This window comes from Dryobates pubescens, chromosome 33 (assembly GCF_014839835.1).
Source record: "Dryobates pubescens isolate bDryPub1 chromosome 33, bDryPub1.pri, whole genome shotgun sequence".
Classification (NCBI taxonomy): domain Eukaryota; kingdom Metazoa; phylum Chordata; class Aves; order Piciformes; family Picidae; genus Dryobates; species Dryobates pubescens.
This window is the reverse complement of record NC_071644.1, coordinates 4,800,905-4,823,279: the sequence shown is the minus strand read 5'-3', so window position 1 is coordinate 4,823,279 and position 22,375 is coordinate 4,800,905.

Below are 22,375 nucleotides of genomic sequence, written 5' to 3'. Positions count from 1 at the left end.
TGGCAGTGGAACAGACAGTGTGGGCACAATCCTGCTACCTGCTCTGCTCAGCACTGGAAATGAGCAGCATAGTGCAGCAGCTTCCATTCTGCAGTTCTGTCTCCTTTAAAGACATGGACACATGCAGGTTTAAAGTGCTTTAAGCAGCTAATTAGGGTGTCTTCCCCTCCTTTATCCCACAAGATGATAATTGCATTATAAAAATGAATATGTAACTAAGCAGAAACCACAGGAGCGGTGATGGCAGAAAAGGAGATGGAACCAGCAGCAGCCTCGCTGCAGAGTCGCAGGTGGAAGCCCTCACATTAGAGAGACTGGAGCTCCAGTGCGGTTTCTGTAGCTGTGGGGAGGAAAACCTCGAAAAAGCCCCACATCATTTAGAGTCACAAGAGTCAGCGAATGGTTTAGTGCTTAAACAATCGATGTCAGGAAGAGAGAAGCTCCGTGAGCGTGTCCGCCTCTCGCTCTCCCTGCACAACTCTCCCCAGAATGTCTGCAGTCATCAGGGTAATTTAAAGAGGAAAAAAAAGACAGACTTGGCTTGGCCTAACTGGGGCTATCACTGTAATTGTGGAAGGAAGTGAGAACGTACCAGCAGGGCCCCAGGGAGTCAAGAGCAAAGTGAGGGGAGTGGAGACTGTATTTGTGGGACCCTGTGAAGCTGAAGAAGTGTCACAGAGCAGCACGGTGATGCCTGAGGGTGGAGCAGAGCTGAGGCTGTTAGCTCCTGTGGAAACAGCAAATAGCAAAGTATCTGAGCTGGGAGCACTTGCGTGCTCTTGGGTTCCCTCAGTAGCTACCACCATGGGTGACCACCTGGTAATCATCCAGCTGAGGAGATTCTCTCTACATTTACAAAGAGAGGTATGGTTGTAAACAGCTGCAGGGATGATAAATATCTTTCTGCTTCCAGAGAGGAAAGGGGGAACTCTTCCCACTGCCCCCTGCGGTGCAGAGGCAGCCGGTTCTGCCCGTCCGTTCTCCCACAGCCAGTGCGTTATTATGAACCCTCCAGCACACACAGCTAATTAGGGAAAATATCCTTTCTAGCAATTTAAATGATTTTGGCATTTTCAGGAGGGCACATGTAATATTCAAATTACTTCCACTCTGCGCTGCCTTGTCTTGCCTGGCTCATCTTCCCAGGTGAATTTGTAGTCTCTGAAATGCTCTAATTTCCCACACAAGCCATGTCAAATATAATTTTGGTGCAAAGTTGGTAATTATACGTAACATCAGTCTGATGTTAAAAACACTGAAAAATTTAGCAAGAAGAGACGAATGGAGAGACACAAGTCTGAGACCAAGGCAGGAAAGGCGTGCGGCCCCCTTAGTATTTGTGCTCGTTAATTAATAATAGCATGTTTTCAGGAACTGAAAGGATGTGTTTCCCGAACTGACTGGAATTCACTTATGTCCCAATTACATTGTCTCAGTGAAGAACTTGGGTCAGGTCTCACTGAAGAGCCGCTGCTAAACCAAAAGCAAAATGCAGGCTCCCTGCTGAAGTCCGTCAGAGTTGCAAGGGTGTGTAAAGGAGCAGAAATCTCACCCCTGGGCTCAAACTCAGAGTTGAGATTGTCTCCTCCTCTGCCACCCTCTGCTGCGAACCCCTCTGGAAGGAGTCAAACAGATTTGCATCAGTGAGTCACTAAGTGTATGGATATGTATAAGTGTAATTATAACTGCTGGCCCCAAAGTATTGGGCAAGGCAAGCATTTTAAAAGCCTTGTTCCTTGGCTCCAAAGAGAAGAATTAACATGAAGAGTGAATTATGTGACCCCCATCATCAACTCTTCCCCAAGCACGCCTGCTCTGCCTATTTCAAGAAGCATCCCAACTCAGCTTGCTTTTTGACACCATCATCCCAGCACACTGGCTGCCTGTCAAAACCAGTTGAGATTCCCTGAGTTAACCCATTCTGCTCTAAAATCCAGGCAGACACTAGCTGCTGGGAACCACAGAGCTATTTGCTCTGAAACTGTTGGCTCTTAGTAATCTCTTCGTGGTGTTACTACATTATGGAAGGGAAAAGACGGGTATCTCATGTGAGAACTGTGGCTCATGTAAGAACTTGGACCACAGCTGCTAAGGAAGGCTTGCTTTGTTTTGACCCCCCGAAGGCTTTATGCCAATAGTCAAGGACCATAATAAAAAGCCTGATCACATCAGTAAATTCAGCACAACTAAGCAAGGCTTTGACCCCAAAGGATGAAATGAGAGCCACTGAGTAAAAGCTGTTACCTAAAAGAATGAAGGTTTTTTAAAACAGATGAAGCCTCAAACAATCTTGAAGCTCCTGGCCATATGCAAACCCTGCTTTTATCACGTTAGCTATTGTGTGCTTGCATACAGGAATCCAGGAGCTAGTCTGGAACTCCAGTCTTAGTGTGCAGCATGTCACACCCCCCTCTTTCTTCAATCCCACATTAGAGAAAAGTTAGAGCCCCCTTGTTTTGGAGGATGAACACTCCCTGGCTTTGCAGCTGGCTCCATATACTCCAGTAAAATGAGTTCCAACTTCTCATGCCCTTTTTCACTCTCTAGAGTTTGTGCTTCTCATTTAACAGTGGCTGGCCGTGCATAAACAGAAAATCCATCATGCTCAGACCACATGGCCCAGAGAAACCCAGAAACTTTCACCACAGCTTTATGTGAAGAGATTATAGAGGAAGATCTATGCAGCTCCAAGCAAACAATGAGCAGGGTAGGATTACAGATCCAGAAAGCACAACCCACAGTCCTGTTAAGGGCAGTGTGTGGGTACTTGTGGCAGGGAGAGAGGAGAAGAGAAAAACGGGAAGGTTGGAAGGGGTCTACTGGAGATCAAGGTAGACCCTGAACAGACATATATTGATGTTACCTAGTCAGGAATATGCCAGTCCTGAGGTAAACACTACAGCATTACTGTTGAAGCTTACTGCATTTACAAATGTAGCAGCAAAACAAAGCAACACTGACTTGGAAAGGGGAAGTTTTGGGGGTTTGCCAGACCTGCTGGGATCTCATCTTGAACCACACCCTTCACTAAACATCCACATATTGCTTTATACTAAATGCATAGCTTACATTTGACAAAAAGAGGGCTTGGGTTCTCAGCTAAAAGTTTTAGAAGGCATCTATCTAGTCTCTCAGAACAGCAGGACCTCACTATATGTAGGTGTGTGTGTATATATATATAAAAGTATAATCTGTTGAGATAACTATTTCATAACCAACCTATTGCAACACAATGCTAGACAGAGAATCTCTAATCCTTACCCACTGGCTGGAATGCATCAAGAAGATGCATTTATACACTCATCAGATAATCACACAGGTAAATACAACTGATATTCCGTAGCCACTCATAGACTTGCCTGATCTTGAAAATCTGGTCTTGGCCTTTCTGATTCTTTCACAGGATTCCCATCTCACTGGCCAGTTGCTTGTTCTGCTCACTGACTTATTCTGAGTTTTCCTGGGCTACTTTTGATTCGCTCCTCACTGTCCACAGTTTGCTGACATCATGAAGGCAGTTCAACTGAATATATTGTGGCCATGACACAGTATTCACATAGCTCATCAAATGCCTCCCACTGCTGCCTCAATTTTGCCAAAACACTATTTGTGAGACTACACAGTAAACAGCACCCTAGACTCATCAGAAATAACCCTTTTCCCCAAAATGGATGTACTGTAGCCTGGATAAATGACTTGGCCTGCCCAGTAGTCCCACAAATGTTCTGGAGGAGCAACTGTGAGGGTCAAAAAGGGGCACTAAAAAGTGGAAAATCTTGAGCTTCCCTTACTCCTATGAAAGGGACGTGGAGGTCAGGAAAGGTTCTAGGAACATCTCAAAATCAGGTTGAACATGAAGGATCCAGTTAAGCATTACCATGGTCCTGGTCCAAATGGGTACAGTAGGCTATCATGTCAGTTTAGTATGAAACCCACACTCCATCATGTGGACTTTTAATGTGGCTGTAATGACTGACACTTCATATTAATAGATACTAAATTGGGGTTTTTAGACTGTCAGTCCTTCAGAGCAAGTTCATGACTGCAGTTCTGCACGCACAGAGATACAAAACGGTGTGGGGTTGTGCTTTGTGAAGCTTTTAAGACCCTCAGACAAATGCAGCTCTGAGCATAAGGAATGATTCTGCCCAGATTCTTGGTCTGAAATGATAATGTGCTAGAGGCAGAAGAATAGGAAAAGATGACATTTGACCTCCAATTTCCTGAGTGCTAAGTAGCTTTCCTTGCCATTTTGAATCAAGTCTTGCCTTTGTCTCCAATGGAAGGCCAGGATGTGGTGAGGTAGCTGGATGAATAAATAGTTCCTCTGCTGCCATGGCAATGGTGCAAACAGAGCGGAGCACACGCCAAGGGCAGTTGTCATAAATCACAAGTTGGTCAATTCTGTTTAGTTTTCAAGTAAGGGTTATGCAAACTGGCTGGAAAGTGCCTTACTGAGAAGCCAATTTCCATTTTCTTCAGGAAAGTAAAACATTTTCTCTTCAGTGCACTGCTTTGCAGGTTAGTCAGTCTTCTGTCGATTTCAGACCCTGCTCCTCTTCAGGCCTGACAGACTGATTTCATCATCCCCTAGGCAGCTCAACCTCTACCAGGGTATTAAGAACATAAGGGGTAACATCGGTCCCTGTATTCAGATTTCTTTCATCTGTGACTTAGCAAGGAGTCAAAGAGATCCAACCTGGAGAAACTTTCTGGCATAATCCTCATCAGGAATTATGTAAGGTGAGCAAAGAATGTGGGATACACGGTTTCAGAGACCACCTTCTCCTGTCCCACTGGACCTTCCTGGCGAGGAAAGTGTCTTTACAAATTTTCAGTGCCTCCCATCACCTCACTGATGCACCAGGACAGTGTTGCTAATAGGAGTGTCTGTGATTCATGCCTATAAACTCATTCCTTTGGGGACTGAGACAAAAAGTTGGGGACTTTCTCCCCCTCACACTGGAGAATGAAACTTTTGTGCTATACGTCATGCAGACACCACCAGCAGAATGAAATCCAGCTTATTCTTTGACAGCTATTTTGAGGTTTGGGCTACAACCATTGAAGTGTCTGGAAAAGAGGGAGGAGAAGTTCTGCTCCATCATTTGAAAAGCTGCACCCCTGGCTTGCTTTATAAGGTACCCAGTTGGCAAGACTGTCCCACGCATGGCTGTTACTGCTTGGGATGGCCAGCTAACAAAACTCCACTGTGAACCTTGCTGAGCCCTGTCAACGCCGCATCTCATCTGGGCTAATGCAAACCAGAAACTCACCCTCCAGCCCCGGGAGGGGTCAGATACAGTTGTAAAGCATGGGAGTGCTGACAGGGTCTCCAGCAACATGCTCCTGTTTTATCATTAGGTCCATATTCACTGCATCTCAGGCTCCTCCTGGATGATGCCTGGGTTCATTTTGATGCCAGAGAGATTCTGCAGGTGGACACAGGCTTCATCCCCATTCATCCAACTCCAGTCTGCCCAGTTCCTCCCCTAAACCTCACATTTACACACATGCTAAGAGAGCACAAAACTCTACCTGGTCCAAACAGTGGAACATTTGTCCTTCAGACACCTGATGTTTAGATGACAAAAAGCAAGAAAGAATTTGGCTTCTTCCTGCTCTTACTGATACGCCTTTCTTGATTTACCAGCTGGTATTGGACCAGCTCCATGACTTAGTGGTTCTTTATGAAACATGCCAATCTTCTGCAGGCTCTTCCTCACCCAGGGTAATTCACAAACTAACTGGTCCAACTAACTGGCAGCAGCAGGGAAGCAAATGACTGGACAAGGGATTTTGCCTTTCTGTTACAAATGTCCTGTGGCCTGGCAGAAAATAAAGGACACACTGATCACTGTCTTCAAGGCCTCTGAAAGAATTTAATGCTAAGTGAAGTTAATTCTGGACTCCTTGTTTAGAGAGAGGGGATGAAGGAAGGGAGCGCCAGGGGAGAAGCTGATTTCCCGTCATTTCATTTCATTATTACCAGAATCAAATAAGCAAAAAACTCACGCATCAGGCTTTTATAATCATGAGATCTGAAAATGAATGAATACATTGGATTACTTTGTACTGACTTGACTTCAGAGCCTTTACAGTGATAGAATTTCAGACCTTCTGGAGACTATTGATGTCAGAACTTGCTCTTGACTCATACAAGTAAGAAAAAAACAACATCTCACCTAATCACAGGACTCCACAGCTGCATTCTTAAGCAAAATGTCCACCCAGTTCAATTCTACTCCCATCATTATCTCCTGAGGTTTGAAAATGAATTACCTTTAAGCAAGGGGTCAGAAATACAGACTTGCTGAGCTAAAATCCGGATGCACAGTGGTGTTTTGGTGTTGGTACTTGAAATGGACTCCACAGCACACTTTCCCAAAGTTCTGTGCTTTAATTTTCCTCTGTTTCCCCATCTAAGCAAACCTAAATAATGGAAATAGAGGGTACCTTTGGTGCTTTGTCAAAAGAGAGGATATAGCCTGCAGACTGTGGCCAGGAAGGTTCCAGATCAAAGTCTTGCTGTTGAAGCAGATGATGAGACAGCCAAGATTTGGGATACGTTCCTGGTTTTGACTATACAGCAGTAGAATGGGCTTCTATAAAGTTGTATTGAAACCCAGCTGGCCTGTTACTAGCATGACACAACCCAGCAGCCTCTAATTGGCCTCTGCCACCCTCTGCCTTCCCTCACCCTCAACACTGGCGGATATGTCAAAGCAAAACCATCTCTGCATTTCTGATCTCCCTAGGGTCACATCTGGTTTGAGTCAAGCTTCTCATTTGGTTCCAATCCACCGATTTCCTGCTACTGTCCATGAAAAAGAGAGTGCGACTCTGTGGCTTCCCCTGGGTGTAATGGTCTAATCTGTACCTTGTTGCGCACTGTAGAGGGGAGGGGGAATCAGCTCAACTTGGGAGCAGATTCCTCTTTCCTTATGATTGCATCCTGGTCTTATGCAAAGCACCTTTATTCTTGTTAGCAGTGGCAGCCCCAGATGTCCTGGTGCCCTCTCTGTACATCATCCATACTCCTCTGGCCTCCTAATTGAATCCTTCCCTGGCTGGGACAGGCTTTCCTCATTATGATGAACTGGATCCAATTCTACTCCCTCCCCTCCATCTCCCAGTCTTTCCTTGTGAACACAGGGCAGGCCCCACAGAGCTTCTGTGGGTGGATGACCGCACCAGTGAACTGTTCTTGCAGCTACTGTAATGTTGCTCATGAGGTTAACAGAGCAGGAAAGCCCCAGACAGGTACAAGGTGGTAAAGGCATCTTCTCTGCCAAGAATCTGGCAGCATCAAGATGCAGTTTAATTCTAAGAAATAATACCTAGTTTTTTTTAATCTGTGGCTTTAAAAGCCATTTATCTAAAATATCAGGGTTTTGCAACTGAAGTAGTGTAAGAGTTTTCGTAAGAGCAGTGGCAGAGCCCAAGAGCTGAATGAGTCTTTTACATCCTCATCCCAGAGGATTCTCTCTGTAGGAGATCAGTATACATGAGCAAGGTTTCACTCATCCTCGGAACAAGGCAGGGCAATATAAACAGAATTAATTACCTGGGTTTTTTTGCTTTCATCCACTGAAAATCTCAGTATTGGAGAAAAGAGTTCTCCTTACCCTATTTATCCTTTGGCCTCTTAATCTGAGAAGATTATCCTGTCTTGCAGCACACAATAGACATACAGAGTCCCAGGTTCTCCTGGAATGCTCTCCTTCTGGAAGCAGGAGCAGTGTAGAAGTATTACCACACTTAAGATGACTCTGCCATGAATTAAGCTGCAGGCAGAGCATGACCCTGTATGTTGGGTTTAGAACTGGCTTGTTCAGACCTAGGTAGGGTATTATTAGCTGGACTGCATTAGGGCATGCAGAAACAGCCAGGCTTAGACCAAGGCAAGTAAACTCAGGGAAACCGAGGCACAAATATATTCACCGCATTGACTTCAAGGCAAGCTCTCAAGAGGGTTGGGAGGAGAACCGATACTGCAAATTTCCCAAGTGCCACCACTTCATCTGCTAACCCACACTCTTCTACTGCACTAAGGCCATCTGGATTTCATCAGAGCCCGGATGTTATTTTTAAAAATAACCAAATCTTTAGAAAACAAAACACCAGAAGAAAATCTCTGGTCTAGAGGCTTTTCAGCATCTCACGGAATGAGAGATGCTGCTATTGTTGCTAGAAAGGCTCTAAAGGCAACAGTACAAGGAGTGATCTGTAGGGCTCAAGTATATTTGTTATGAAATAATTTGGATCCACAGAGGAATTCCATATGTGGCTTCCCCTCTGGTGACTAGAGGTTCCCACCTTGGCAGTGATCCTGGAGTCCCATGCCCACAGGCTCGGCAGCATGGAAGGGGAGGGTGGCCGCTGGAGGAGTAATGGGCTCATCAGGCGCTGAGGCTGCTGCTTGGCACGCCGACAATGTTTGTTTGCACCTCTTTGAAGATGAGAGATGAAAGTGGCGCCCACATGGGCTGCCTTTGATTAGCTTCTTATTTTTAACATTGCAGCTGCGATTATTTTTCTTTTTCTTGAAGCATTTCTTCTCCAGCACCAGAAACTCTGAGGTTCCCTTCTCTAGGGAGGCTCAACTTCAAGGAAACATAACAAAGAGAAGTGTGAATGCAAAGGAGACTGGACAACTCTGGGCCAGTGGGGAATTGTGTCATTTGATTTTTAATTTTACTTCCATTTTTCCCCCCAATCCCCCGTCCTCAGCGTGTCTCAGAAAGAAAATACTTGTTTACTTCTTTTTTAATAGGGAAAATAAATGAGTCCTGGGATTGTACAGAGCTGTCATGAAGAGGAAAATGTCTAATGGTTCAATTCCCAGCTCTGTCACTGAACCACTCTGGGACTTGGGGAAAAGTCAGTTCGCCCATCTGTAAAATGGGATTTATAATGCGTTGCTTCTCAGGGGTATTGGAGAAGTATGAGTAGCATTGATGGAATGCTTCATGCACCTTGGATAGAAGGGGCAATAGCCCTGTGAAGTGCTGCCCTTAATAGATACTTAGAGGAGTTTCCTTCACTGTGGTACTTATCTGACCACAGCAGCCGAGTGCCTCGTAGCCACTGATGGATTTTTCTTTCCCTATTACCTCTCTTGCATTGTAGGATTGTTGCACAGGAAATCGAGGCAAATGGCAAATTGAGTGAAATGGACCCAGTCACATAGGAAATGTGTGGTAAAGTCAGGACTAATCCTTTATTTCCTAAACTTCTGCCATATCTGCTAGACTTTCCTCCTAGTCATATGAATGTTGTGATCTGAAGGCATGAGGGAAAGGCACCTTCTCTTCTTCTTACATTGATCAGTCACACTGTGGCTGTCTTCCTACTGCATGAGGAGCAAGTCCTGATGAAAATGGAGTCAGTGTTTGTTGTGTATTGGCTATTTCCTATCATAAGGCTCGAGGTGAAGAGAAAGTTCTTCACCGAGAGAGTCGTTCGTCATTGGAATGTGCTGCCCAGGGAGGTGGTGGAGTCACCGTCCCTGGAGGTATTCAAGAGAGGGATTGGACGTGGCACTTGGTGCCATGGTCTAGTCATGAGGTCCGTGGTGACAGGTTGGACTCGATGATCTTTGAGGTCTCTTCCAACCTTAGTGATACTGTGATACTGTGATAATGTTTTTGGGTTTGATTCTTTCACCTGACAGAACAGTTTTCAGCCAAGAATTCAGTCAGATGATGTCAGAAGAATGTTTAGCCTGCTGTTCCTTATTTTCAGGACCAATTTATGGAAGTGGTAAAGAGCTAAACATACCAGTGATAGCACAGGAAACTGCTGGTAATTGGTACTTCCAAAAAATAGCTTCACAGAGCCCCAACGCTTGTATCAGCTTAACTTCTGTCAGAGAGCCTTGCAAAGGCAGAACCTGACAGCAACAAGGTCAATTAACAAGATGGAAAAACCTGGAGTGAGGATCAGAGGAACAGCCAAGGATAAGAATCAGGTTCTCGATACTCCCACACTTCAAAAGAAAACATACAACTACAGATGTTTATATTTATTCCTCTGTGTTATCTATCAAGACATTTCCCAGCCAAAGAGAAACAGGAGCACATGGCTTGAGAGCAAAACTGCAGCATGCTTACACAAATCCAACCGACTCTGAAAGCAAAATCTCTCACCACCAAACAAAGTACCTGCTAAACCCTCTAGAAGACATTTCAGTCTTGATATGGTCAGTCCAAAAAGCTCATTCTAATCCAGTCAAAATGCACAATTCATCCAGGTTTCCTTGTCTTTATGGCATTTCACCTGCTCGCAGGAAAGGAGGCAGCCACTTGTTCCAGCACAGTGCACCGTTCAGGAAACACCCAATGCCCAAACACCATCCTGCTCAATCCAGCTCCTCCCAAAGGAATAGGCCAGTCTCACAAGCTTCCAAAGAAATCTATTGTACAGGATATCTTATAATATAGACCTACTTCAGATTCATTCCAGAAAAACAACATAGTCCAGCCCCAACTCCATCCAGCCACACAGATTCCAGGACATGAAATTAACTCCCTGCCAAATTTACTGCAAGCCATCTGACCATACCATTTAGCCACAGTAAAGACAAAATCTATACCTAGCTAGTCAGGAAAGCAGGCAACTCTCTTGAAAACCTATTTATATCACTCAAGGAGATCAATGGAGGGCCCAGGCCCGGAGGCCAGTGACCTTGGATTGACACAAAACTTAAAAGGAAAAAATTAATGGTGTCAACTCAAGAGACCACCAAGAGCTTTTATTTCAGAGGATTCAGAAGCTGGCCCTGCAGTTTACTGATCAAGAAAAGGTGCTTCACTGGAGATTCATTTTTTGGAAATAGAGCAAATAGTCTCCCATTGCTGGTACCAGGAGCCACAGAGCTGCTTCTTCAGGACACCCCAATGGCTGTCCATGTCACACAGACTGATCCTTGGTGACAACCAAACCTCCCCAAGTCTGTCCCAGATGTTACTAGGTGTGGTATGACACCAGCAGTGGTGTTTCTGGAGGAGAGAAGTAGTGGCTGCCTAATGGCCTCCTGAACAGCCACCTCAGGCTCACATAGATGTGTTGGGGTGTCTCTGCTGTCTCCAACACCTCTTCTCTTGAACTTAACTGGGTTTAGGAACACAAAATGACAGAGTCTGGAAGGGACCTCTGGAGATCATCTAGTCCAACCCCCCTGTGAGACCAGGGTCATCTAGAGCAGGTTGCACAGGATGGCATCCAAGTGGACATCCTGTTCCAGCCCTCCACCACCCTCAACATAAAGAAGCTCCTCCTCATGTTTAGATGGAATTTCCTATATTCAAGTTTCTGCCCATTACCCCTTGTCCTGCCACTGGGCACCACTGATGGAATCCTGGCCCCATCCTCCTGACACCTACCTTTTATAAGCATTGATAAGATCCCCCCTCAGTTTTCTCTTCTCCAGGCTAAACAGCCACAAGTCCCTCAGGGTTTCTTCATCAGAGAGATGTTCTAGTCCCCTAACCACCTTTGTAGCCCTTTGCTGTACCCTTTCAAGCAGTTCCCTGTCCTTCTTGAACTAGGGAGCCCAGAAATGGGCGCGATACTCCGGATGAGCCCTCACCAGGGCAGAGGAGAGAACATTTTTTGGGTGTATATGTCTGCATTGCAGGACTCTGCTCTCTAATGTGGCCTTGTGGGCTAATGGGATGCAAGCCGTGGCAATGCTGGCCATGATCTGATCTTTAATTTCCTCAGGGACTTTTTTTTTTCCCCCCAATTACTATTATTATTCTTTTTATAATTTTTCTCACAGAGTGAAAGACACAGGAGACTGATCCCCAGCCTAGGACCAGTAGCTCCAACAGTGTCCAACAGCAACCCATCCAGTTCCTGCAGCGGAGCTGGCTGCCACATTGTGGCCCGCTCCCCCAAACGTCACATCTGGCTGATGTAAAACACACATGTTTTGACTGAAGCTTTTTCTTTAAAATGCCAACATTAAAGGAAGGTTTGCTTTGTAAAACTGAAACTGTAAAACTCTTCTGAAACCCAATCTGGGGGATTAAAAGAACCACATGAAAAGGGATAAATATGACCTGGACATTTACTTCCTGTGCAGAAGTTCGCTGAACATGTGCCTCCCAGCCTGTCAATGTGAAAGGAGACCTTCTGCTCTTATTTTCAGAAGGAAAAAAAGAAAGGAAGAAAAAAAAAAAAAAAAAGAAGAGAGGAAGACAGGAAATTTTGTGAACTGACAACTCTTTTCTATCCCATAACTAGCACCAGAAATACTGCTTTCGTTACAGAGGCATCTCATACACCTTAAAACCAGAAAGACACACAACTAGTAATAAGAAATTTAGTCTTTGTAGGCAAACTGTTCTTCTTAATACTGTATGGTAAAATATGGGTCCATCCATTTTTAACTGGGAGTCAGTGGATTTCAGTGGGAATAAGATCAGACCTAAAGATATGATGGACCGAGTCCAAGGATTCTCTGATGGTGTACAGAAGAAACACATGGATAGACAAACAGACCTTCAGTCAGTCAGAAAATGGCTCGCTTTCAAACAAATACAAGATGTCTATTTCAGTACTGCCCATTTCAACTATTAAAATTCATAGCTGGGTTCCAAAAAAACAACTTAACTTAAATATGATGAGACTTGAAAGGAAAGATAAGAAATCAGTTATGAGTTCTCTGTATTTCTTTCCTAGGTTTTGAATCTTTGAGGACATATAACATGTTTTCTGAGTTTCTTTACTAATAGTGAAATGCCAGAAGAATCCCAGAATGGCTTAGGTTGGAAGGGACCCGAGAGATCATCTACTCTAACCTCCCCACCATGAGCAGGGACACTTCTCAACTAGACTCAGCTGCTCTTGTTTATTTGTTTTTAATGTTTTAATTGATTAAGCCTGGATTGCTATTGGCATTCTTGGATAAGGCTTCATGTCCCTTCTGTGTGATGCAGACACTCAATGGCTCCACACTATGGTACATTTTTTCCAGATTCACTCTCTTCTTATCTAGGTTTGATCTTTGAGATGGAAAGTTCATCTATTCTGCTTGAGACTGTGGTGTTTTAATTCTCACTGAAGCCTTTCACCTCTGTTATTGCACAGAGCTGGTAAAAAAAAACCCAACCTTTCTTCTTTCTGCCTAGTCTTGGCCAAATTTCAAATACCACTTTTACAGTTTCAAGCCAGAATCAAGCATAAAATAAATAGGTGTTTCAGTGTCATTGTTCAATGGAGAAAGACCATTTCCCAAGTCCTTTCCCAGTCAAAAGTGGACAGTTCCTCAGTCATTTCCAATCCGGAAAGAGGCCATTTTATGAGGCAGAAAGCATCCATTTTCTGCCTCAGTCCTGAGCCAGAGAGGCTAGTGCCTGAGTCAGTTCCAGGGGGGAATGTCTGGCACCTTTCCAAGCTTGGGAGTGTTGCTATCACAGCAATTGTTTGGTGATGCCATCCCAATAAAGCTTCATTATGGTGTTCCTCTTTCTATAAACTTCAGTGCCCTCCAGTGTCCCCAGCAATCACTTATCTAATATTAGGATATTAAAAAATATGGAAAGATTTTAAAGAGACTTATTAAAATGCAATTAGCAGCATGTACGACTTAAGCAGCGAGATTATTTAAAAAAACCACTTGATTGTGTGGAATGCCACGCACCTTACAGAGATAATAAAGCTGCCAATCAAGTCCATTTTCAAATTAGGAAATTTTCATTCTTTTTTTACAGCCCCCTAAGTGAATATTAAAACTGATTATTAACCTCAGAGTACAGCAGCGGCCCCTAAGCTTGCAAGCTCTAACAGGGAGGTTTCATAACTGTTGGTAGCCTGGGCTCCGTTCCCCATTTGGACTGAGATCTCTGTGCTTTTTCTTTTTAAAGGGACAGTGCTCACCCTTTGAATAAAGAAATCTGAAAAGCCTGGATGGGTCCCTGGTCTAGAAGGGGGCAAAGCTCCAGATCTTGACATCGCAACTTGGGAGGCCAAAGCAAACTGCTTGCTCTGACCTGCCCCAGCACTCCGCAGCAGTTTCTCCCGCAGTAAACTGCAGGTAAGCCTGCCCCCTCATGTCCAATCTGTGAAACCTCACCAGCTGCCAACTCCCTGCCGCACAACCTTGCCTTTGTCCAAGATAAAACGTGTAGGTTCAAGGAATGTTTCTGCGGGAACACATACCTTTGTCACACTCAGGCTGCTGGCTTCAGATTCTCAGTATATGTTATTACTCTCAGTTTATGTTATTGCTTCCCTTGCTAAATGTAAACCCATGTCATTTCCCTTGCCTTCCTTTCATTTATTTCTTGAACTACGGAGAGACAATCAAGGGTGGCACTTCCTGCTATCTGAATTTGCTGGCATTTTAATTTTGTCTATAAAAAGGATTTTTGTCTGAGAAATTAAGTTGCATTACCTTGACAGGTTACTCCTTTTGCAGCATTTTGCTTTGCTGTCGAAGTGGATTTATTGATGCTTCCTGGATTCCTCTCCTCAAGCTTGCAAACTGGAAATGATGAATTCTCTGGAAGGCAGCAAGTTAATTCTTGACTTGAATGCTTTATTTGGGGGTAAATGCAATAAGTCAAAGGGAGTTGCTTAGGAGGGGGTAATCACTGATTCTGACTCCAAAGCAAGAGTGTATTTTAGTATGTGCTTAAATTTACCTTTGCTGATCTCTCTGGGACCACACAGAGGCCTGGAGATATGTATTAGGCTCTTTGCCATGTTGGTGCCAGGCTGCTTCACAGCAATGAGAGTCCAGGCAATATCTAAACAGGGGGAAAGAATTTTGAATCCTCTAGGAGAGAAGTTATTTTACCAGCACATGTATCTCATGACGACAGCTCCCTCTGGAATCTAGCTATGGCACCTGGATCTACTTATGCTTCGCATGGAAGCTATCTACACATCTTTTCAAAGTAAATAATCTGCCTGGGTTGGATAATGGGGGTTAGAAGGATGACAAATTGGGTTAATAAAATGTCAGCAAGAGCCAGGTTTTAAGTCTGGAATGAGTCACAAGTGAAACAAGTTTAGTGGCCAGGGTTCACCCTTGATCTTGAGTTGGTATTTGCCTACATCACTGGATAGCCACAAGAGATCCAGTGTAATTCAGCATCACTGACAATCCAGTATCAGCAATATTCCTGGGGTGGAGGAGAGAGGAAGATGTCACTGCCTCTTTAGAGCCATGCCACACTTAATGAGAAGTGCTGAATGCACAAAGGTGGCATTAGGCTTCCCAGGTCTCTGTGCTGAGAAGCTCCTCCAGCACACCAAATGTCTTGTGCTGTTACTGGAGCTGGCAAATGTGCCTCCCCAAACTGGAGTGAGTATTTTCATGGCTCACCCATTAAGCTGGTCTGGGTGGGGAATGGATGGAGCATAGTATGCTCATCAGGATGAACTGAATGGCAGTGATGTTTGAGGAGTTGAAGGCTATGAGGGAAAGATACACAGCTGGTCAGTGTTGAGGTACACCAGTGAGGACATGTGGAGCCCTGGGGAGGAGCACTGCAAGTTGATTAGTAGCTCTGCATATAAGAGTTCTGAAAATAACTGGGGGTTGTTGGGGTTTTGTTGGGTTTTGGCTGCTTCTTTCCCCTCCTCTCCAACCCCCCCATAAACAACTAATCACTGCTAAGCAAAGTTTATGATGATTGGAACCACACTGGCAATCACAAAGAGAATTAGAGAAATGTAATGGACATATAATCTCTGAGTTTGTGAGATACTAAGTGTATGGTAATGCCAGCACAGTAAATAACTCAGTTATTAGCATATTCTAAAATTAGAGCAAGCAAAAACAGCATTCACAAATACTGAGACAATTCCTGGCAGAGAGGAGAGATTACTGAAAAGGTTTGAGTGAGTGCTATAGATGGGTGCTTGCCAGGCTGGAAAGCAAACTTCCAAAAGCATGAAGACTTTGTCCCAGAAGCTGCCTCACGTTCCTTGATTAGGATCAGCTTCAAGAAAAGCCTCACCGTGGGTGCTAGCAGAGCCAGACACGAAAAGAACAAGTTCTACCTAACACCAAACCTTCCAGCTGCAGCTTTGACAGCAGGAACTGTCCTGCGAGTGTGCTCCAGAAACTCACAGCAGTTACACGAACAGCAAAGCAGCAGGAAGTCTGATCAGCAGCAGTTCAAATACATGAGACAAGCCAGCTGAAAAAATAACCTGGCATTACGTGTAGCAGCTTATTGAGCAAGGTGGGTTTTGATCTAACTACTCCTGAACACAGAAGCAGCAAATAACCAGATGACAGTTTGCTTCTGTGCTCTTCTCCACTCCTGAAATCAGACATGGAAAATCTGAAATAGGAATATGGATTCTTCTTTGTTGTGGGAAGAATATCTAAAGCACCCCTTCACTAGAAGAGAGCAGCTCCCAAATCAGGGATCTTGCCAGCTGATCTCTGACCTTTCCTACCTCGAGCTGTGTTGCAGAACCCCTACCTAACTCCTCGCCTCCCCCGCTGCAGCTCAGCAGTCCCCTCCAGGTGTCAGCCTTGCACTTCGCATAAGGTTTTGTTCCCTCCACCACATCTGGACTGAAGGGCTGCGTTCGCTGGAGATTGCTGACAAGAGTTCTTCCAAGGTCTTAAAATAGTAAATGCATTGCCTAATTTAATTGCAGGAAAAATGCTGAAATATCATAGCCAGGCCTCTCTCGAAACTGTAAACCTGATACCGTTGTGTGAGGGAGGGGATCTAAACGGGGCCATTAGCTTTCTGCAGCACCTGCCAAGAGAGCTGTGAGAATCTGCCAGCCCAGAAACAGTTCAGGAGCCAGGACTTTCACTTGAGTTTTCTTTTTTTGGGATGCAATTGACATGGCTGTCCTTTCTTTGGCTTCAATTCCTAACTACTTCCCAAGATACTAAAAGCTTCTGCCCTCCTCTGCACTTCTGCACATAAATCAGAACAACACTGAGATTTTCTCAATTGAATCTCATCGTGGTGGAGCCACTGGAAGCTGGAATGAAGGCAAGCAGATGCAGGCTCACCACATCACCTACCCCTGCTCTGATTTCAGGGTTAAGATTGTTGGCAGTGCTTTGCTTGGTTGAGGACTAGTACTGCAGGAAAGACAGCAAATGGAGATAAATGGGCATTGTCAGACACACATGTAGCTGCAGGACTGGACAGAGAGCCTGGATGGCAGGAGTAAGATTTCCCTTAGGACGATGCTGTAGTTTATTATGCTGCTCAGCATTGCACAAATCTTGAGGCAGGTCAATTTTTGGATGATTCTAAACTCCAAGCATGAGCATGAGATTGTGAAAAGAGTGAATCCTTTGACAAAGAGGGGAGGCAGTTGTGTCAAGGCTGAGATACGTAGTGTACGTGGGGGGAGTTTACAAAAATTACAATGTTTGGCTAAGACTTAACTGTCTTTCAAACTCCTGAGTAGAAATTGAGTCTCAGCAAGGTCTGACTCAGCATGTTTTGAGCTGACATCCATGGATGAGAAACAGGAGTTTGGATATTTAATTCTTGTAGCATAGGCCACTAAAGAGCTGTTGAGGAGCAACAATTTTCAGTAACTACTGAGCTGGGAAAGCTTATGATACAGGCTATTGATGGGTCCAAAGGTCTGTATGCCATTAGCTACCCTAAGACAACTGGCAAACATAACAATGAATGCAGTCTTCCACAAGGTTTTTCAAGAAGTCTGAGTGTTGTAAGATTTTTATAGCTGTTAGGAGAAAGTCTGTCATGAAAGCACAATTCTGGGTGGCAGGTGTCACCAGTTTTTCACCATGAGCTTTCAGAATGACCTTGAGGAACCTGGCTTACCCCAATACCTCAGTTTTCCGACTGGTTGCCTACAACATTAACTGGCCAGAGCTGGATTAATTGCATTATAAATGTAAGGGCACTAAGAAGACATGAAAAAATTCAGGAAGAGAAAGATAGAAGTCGATCACCTCTGGCAGTTTCAACTGCACAAAAAGTCCATTTAGTCACATCTGGTTGATCAGTAGCTCTCACCACTCTCATCAAGAATGACTTTCTGTTCTGTGAGTATTACTTCTCCCATCTCTGCAGCTGTCAACTATTTCTCATGTAAAGGTCTTGCTCCTCTTTCAAAATTACCTGTATTAAGGCAAATTATGTGTTCTCTTCCTTTCCTTGTTGAAAGTCATTTACATGAAGAATCACAGAACTGAGATTAGAGATACTGGGGGAGGGAATGCAGAAATGTAGCTAAGACTGGAAATTTGGGTGGGCTTCAATTTATGGTGGACAGCCAAAGAACAAATGTCTGATGTTATAGTAAATCATTTATATTGCAAATGATTTAAAATAATGAAAACCCATATGCATTAAATTTTGCCCTGTACATCCATTTGACATATTTTAAGTAGACAAAAGATAGATTTTACATAAATCTTCAGTAAATGTACTTGGGAAAAATATCACCAAGCAGTAAAACCTAACCATTTTTAAAACACTCTTTGTCTTCTACTTGAGCTTCAGTGTTCATCTCTCAAATCCAGAAGAAAACTACCCTAGGCTGTCTGCCCACTCCTTGAAAGGAAAAAAAAAAACAAAGAAGGAAAACTAGCCAAAATGGCTTTTGAACAGACACTGCCAAAGTTGTCCTTCACACTGTTCCTTGTCTCACAGGAATAGCTGCTACCTCTTACCCAAGCCTCTGGTGCCTGTGCCTTTGAGGGAGCCTATCCCCAACCTCCAGCTGGATCTCTAGCAGGGCTCCCAGTCTGTGGCTTTTGCCCTTTGGGTGATGACAATTTGTGCTCACAGAAGTTCATGCTTTTTTATGTTGGGATTACAACACAACCCAGCAAAGGGAGTCTCTGAATCCTAGCTCCAGTACATTGTAAGAGGCAATAGATTCTTCTGGAAGATGCCTGGCACATCTTCACCAGGAACTCAGCTCTGGGAACTAACTAGATACCTCTGAGAATCACAGGCAGGAATTCTTCCCAGGCTTTGCTGTGGATGGTCCAGAAAGGCAAGGGAGGTGACTTGCAGATGGTTTGATGTGATTCTGCCAAACAAAACAAAATGTAGTTTTGCATTCTCTGTGTACCAGATGCAAACATTTGACAGTTCCCACAGGTACCAATCAAACAAGAGGGTGGAGATGTCAGATACTACCCACTGCTGTGCTTTGAACCCTGGTGGAACACCTGCCAAACAACGGTAGCAGTCAGCACCCAATTGCCAGCAGCAGCCACGGTGCTCAGAGGGGGCCTGTTGTCAACACTGTTGAAATTCCAAGTCCTGTGTCAGTGAGGGAAATAGAAGCACGTACTAGGGCTAAAAGGATCCAGACTGATCGGAACCAAGTGCTCCCAGGTCTTTACAAGAGCCAAGCCTGTAAACAAATCTAACTTTGGTTGTGTTTGCTGAGATTAAAAACCACATCACCCATTCTAATCAGCTTTGGAAGAGTAAAGGGAATAAGGACATAAACCAAAAGGAACATGGAAACTCTGCCCCTTTAAGGAACAGCACTAAACCATCTCAGGTGGATTAAAACTGAAACTGAGGTAATTGAAATCATGGCATTATAGGGTGATGGGGAAACTGCCTGAAATATTCCAGGCACTATAAGGAAGTTTTGGATGCTGTTTCAACTAAGGGGATTAGGTGGAGTATTGCTGTGAGAACCATGGACTAAGTGATCTTTTGGGGTGCTTTATATGGGTGGAAGCTGCTTAGTTTGTTTAAGGGAAGCTTTTCTGTAGTAGTTGTTTCTAAACTGCTAGGTATTAGTGAGTTTTTATGTTGGCAACTTGTTTATGAATGGAAAGCTGTTTATGGAAGGTATTGCTGGAAGCAAATGACCCTGTAGCTGTGAAAGCCCCTTCAAAGGGGGAAAATAAGTACTGCAAAACACTACTTTTACTGTGTGTGAATGGGTAGCTAGGAAGAAAGAAATGCCACTGATCTTGTTCCTTCAAGGGAACACCAACTCCTTTTCTATGATACTGCACCTGCTTAATTAACCCTTCAAATGGCTTTAAGTTACAAGTAGAAATAAACTAAGAGGTGTCCTGCTCCTTCAGGCAACTGCATTCAAGGTGGGCTTTATTTGGTGTACCTGGCAGAGAAGATTGTGTTTAGGTATGAAAGAGAAGGACAAGACTATCAATAGGATGCAGAGCATGTAAGGGCATAGTCTGAGGGACATGGTGATAATGGTCTGTTGGGATTTTTTTCATTGCTAAATATATTTAGAATGAGAATCACCACAGAGAATCAGATATTCCTATTTCTTAGTTTTCTGAAGAGAACATTTGTTTCATGCCAAGAGAGGGGAAACTCTGTTCATCCTCCTTATGCTCAGAATAGAGCAGGAGAAACCTGATGTTGAAAAAGAAAGACTTCCACTGAGTAAGGGTGCAAAGCAGGACTTGTTAACTCTTGGCAGCATCAGGCCAGATTTTGATTACACTGACTAGCTATCACTCACTCATGCTCTTCACTGCTCTGTAATCAGAAACAGGACCAAGCACTCCATGTTTTGCAGTACCCAAAGCTGTTGGTGTGGGGTTTTTTAACCTGAGTTTATATTTAGATGCCCACTGATGTTGTTTTTCATCCCCAGTGCTTTTGGGAAGGTGAACAGCCGATGGTTACACTGAGTTTGCTTGTACCCATGAGCACACTTAACCTAGAGCAGCAAACAGTTATTGTATTGCATTTTGTTTTGTGCCTGTGGGCACGCTTAAGTCAATATCCATGATGGCTAGCACCACAGTATTGCTTTTGTCTGCACCCCTGGGCACTCCGAATTGCCAGTGTCTGGGAATTGGTGAATTAACTAGCTGTATGCCCACTGGGGCAGTTACTTCAAGAGCAAGGCTGTTAATTGCTTCACCTTAATCATAATGCAAAATAACTGAAGGGAAGTGCTGCAAAAATCCCAGTTCTTCCAGAAAATGGATAGTAACACTTGCTTAATTCTCAGCTGCTAAAACTGAGGAACAAGCTCTTGGGGCAGAAATCTCTGTTGTGGATAATTGCCCTTCTTTCCCTGCCTGTTTTACAGCCAGCAAGCTGCATGGAGCTCATTGCTCTCTCTAAGCTTTTACCTGTATGAAACCTAGTTGAGGGCTGATGCTTACTCTGCTCATTAGTGAAATTACCACCAGATGCTTTGGTAGATAGAGGTCACTCTGGCTGAATGCCACGACAACCTCTTCAAATAGCCTGATTGCTTAACTATAGCTTTGACTCAAAATGGTGCAGTAGGTAATGTTGACACACTGCAATTACTGCTTGGTCCTCACAGCGTGTTCAAACAATGCTGACTACCTCAGTGCTGACTTGGCAACCCCAGAACTGGATTTGGGATGTGTATTGTGGATGACTAGAAAATGTAGGAATTTCAAGAGAATGCCTATGTGGTGCATTAGCTTATCTTGCTAGCCTGTGCCTAGTCAGGTCCTCTCAGTACTCTGCTGAAAAATGCTAATTAAATAAGGCTGAATTTAAAGTTACATAGGCATGGATAGGATGGGTTTCACTGGAGCTGGAAGCCAGCTTTCACAGCTGAAGAGATCTTAAGTGGGAATCTTAAATACTCACTAGAGGACATTAATACAAGGGAGTGGATTAGTCTTTCCTAGCAGTAGGGTCATCTTTCTTTACTGAAAAGACGTGGTTTTACTCGTTTTTAGGCGAGCAGTGCAAGGAAGGTCAAGCTAGATGGGCACCGGGAACAGGGCCCACACACGGACTGCGCAAGAGTCACAAAGGCAGAAAGGAGGAGAAAGGAGGGGGGAAGAAGGTACAAGGATTCTTTTCCTTACAATAGCATGGTACAGCACACTGGTTAAGTCAGAGCTGAGCTGGTCAAAGAAAGCTCTGCAGTGCACTTCTCCTCCCTGGGATGATGGCAGGCAGGACTTTACAGCTCTGTTAATGACAACCCTGTGTGGCTTCCTGTTCAAACACAGCTTGTAATGAAAACTGATTGTATTACAGATGTCTCTGGTGTGACTTGCAACTAATGTGACTGTGATTGATGGACCAGATAAGCTTATTATTAAAGTATCTGAATAAAATAACCTGGAGATGTGGAATGGCAATTACCCAGATATGAAGTGATTGATTTAAACTGTACAACCATTACTAATTTATAGCTTTATAGTATTATCACTGCAAAGAAACCTGGACTGTTATGCAGATGGTTAACCTTATAAAATGAACCAGACCAGGTGGAATACCGTGTTCCTGCCACTGTTGTTCTCTGCATGGTTCTTTTGTTCACAGAATTGTGTAAGTACATGAGTGGAGAAGGCTCAGCACAGTAGCCTCACTAGCAGCTCTTCCTGTGGCTGCAGCTTAGGAGTCTGTGTGTAGATGGGCTCATGTGAATGTGTCTGGTTTTGAATCAG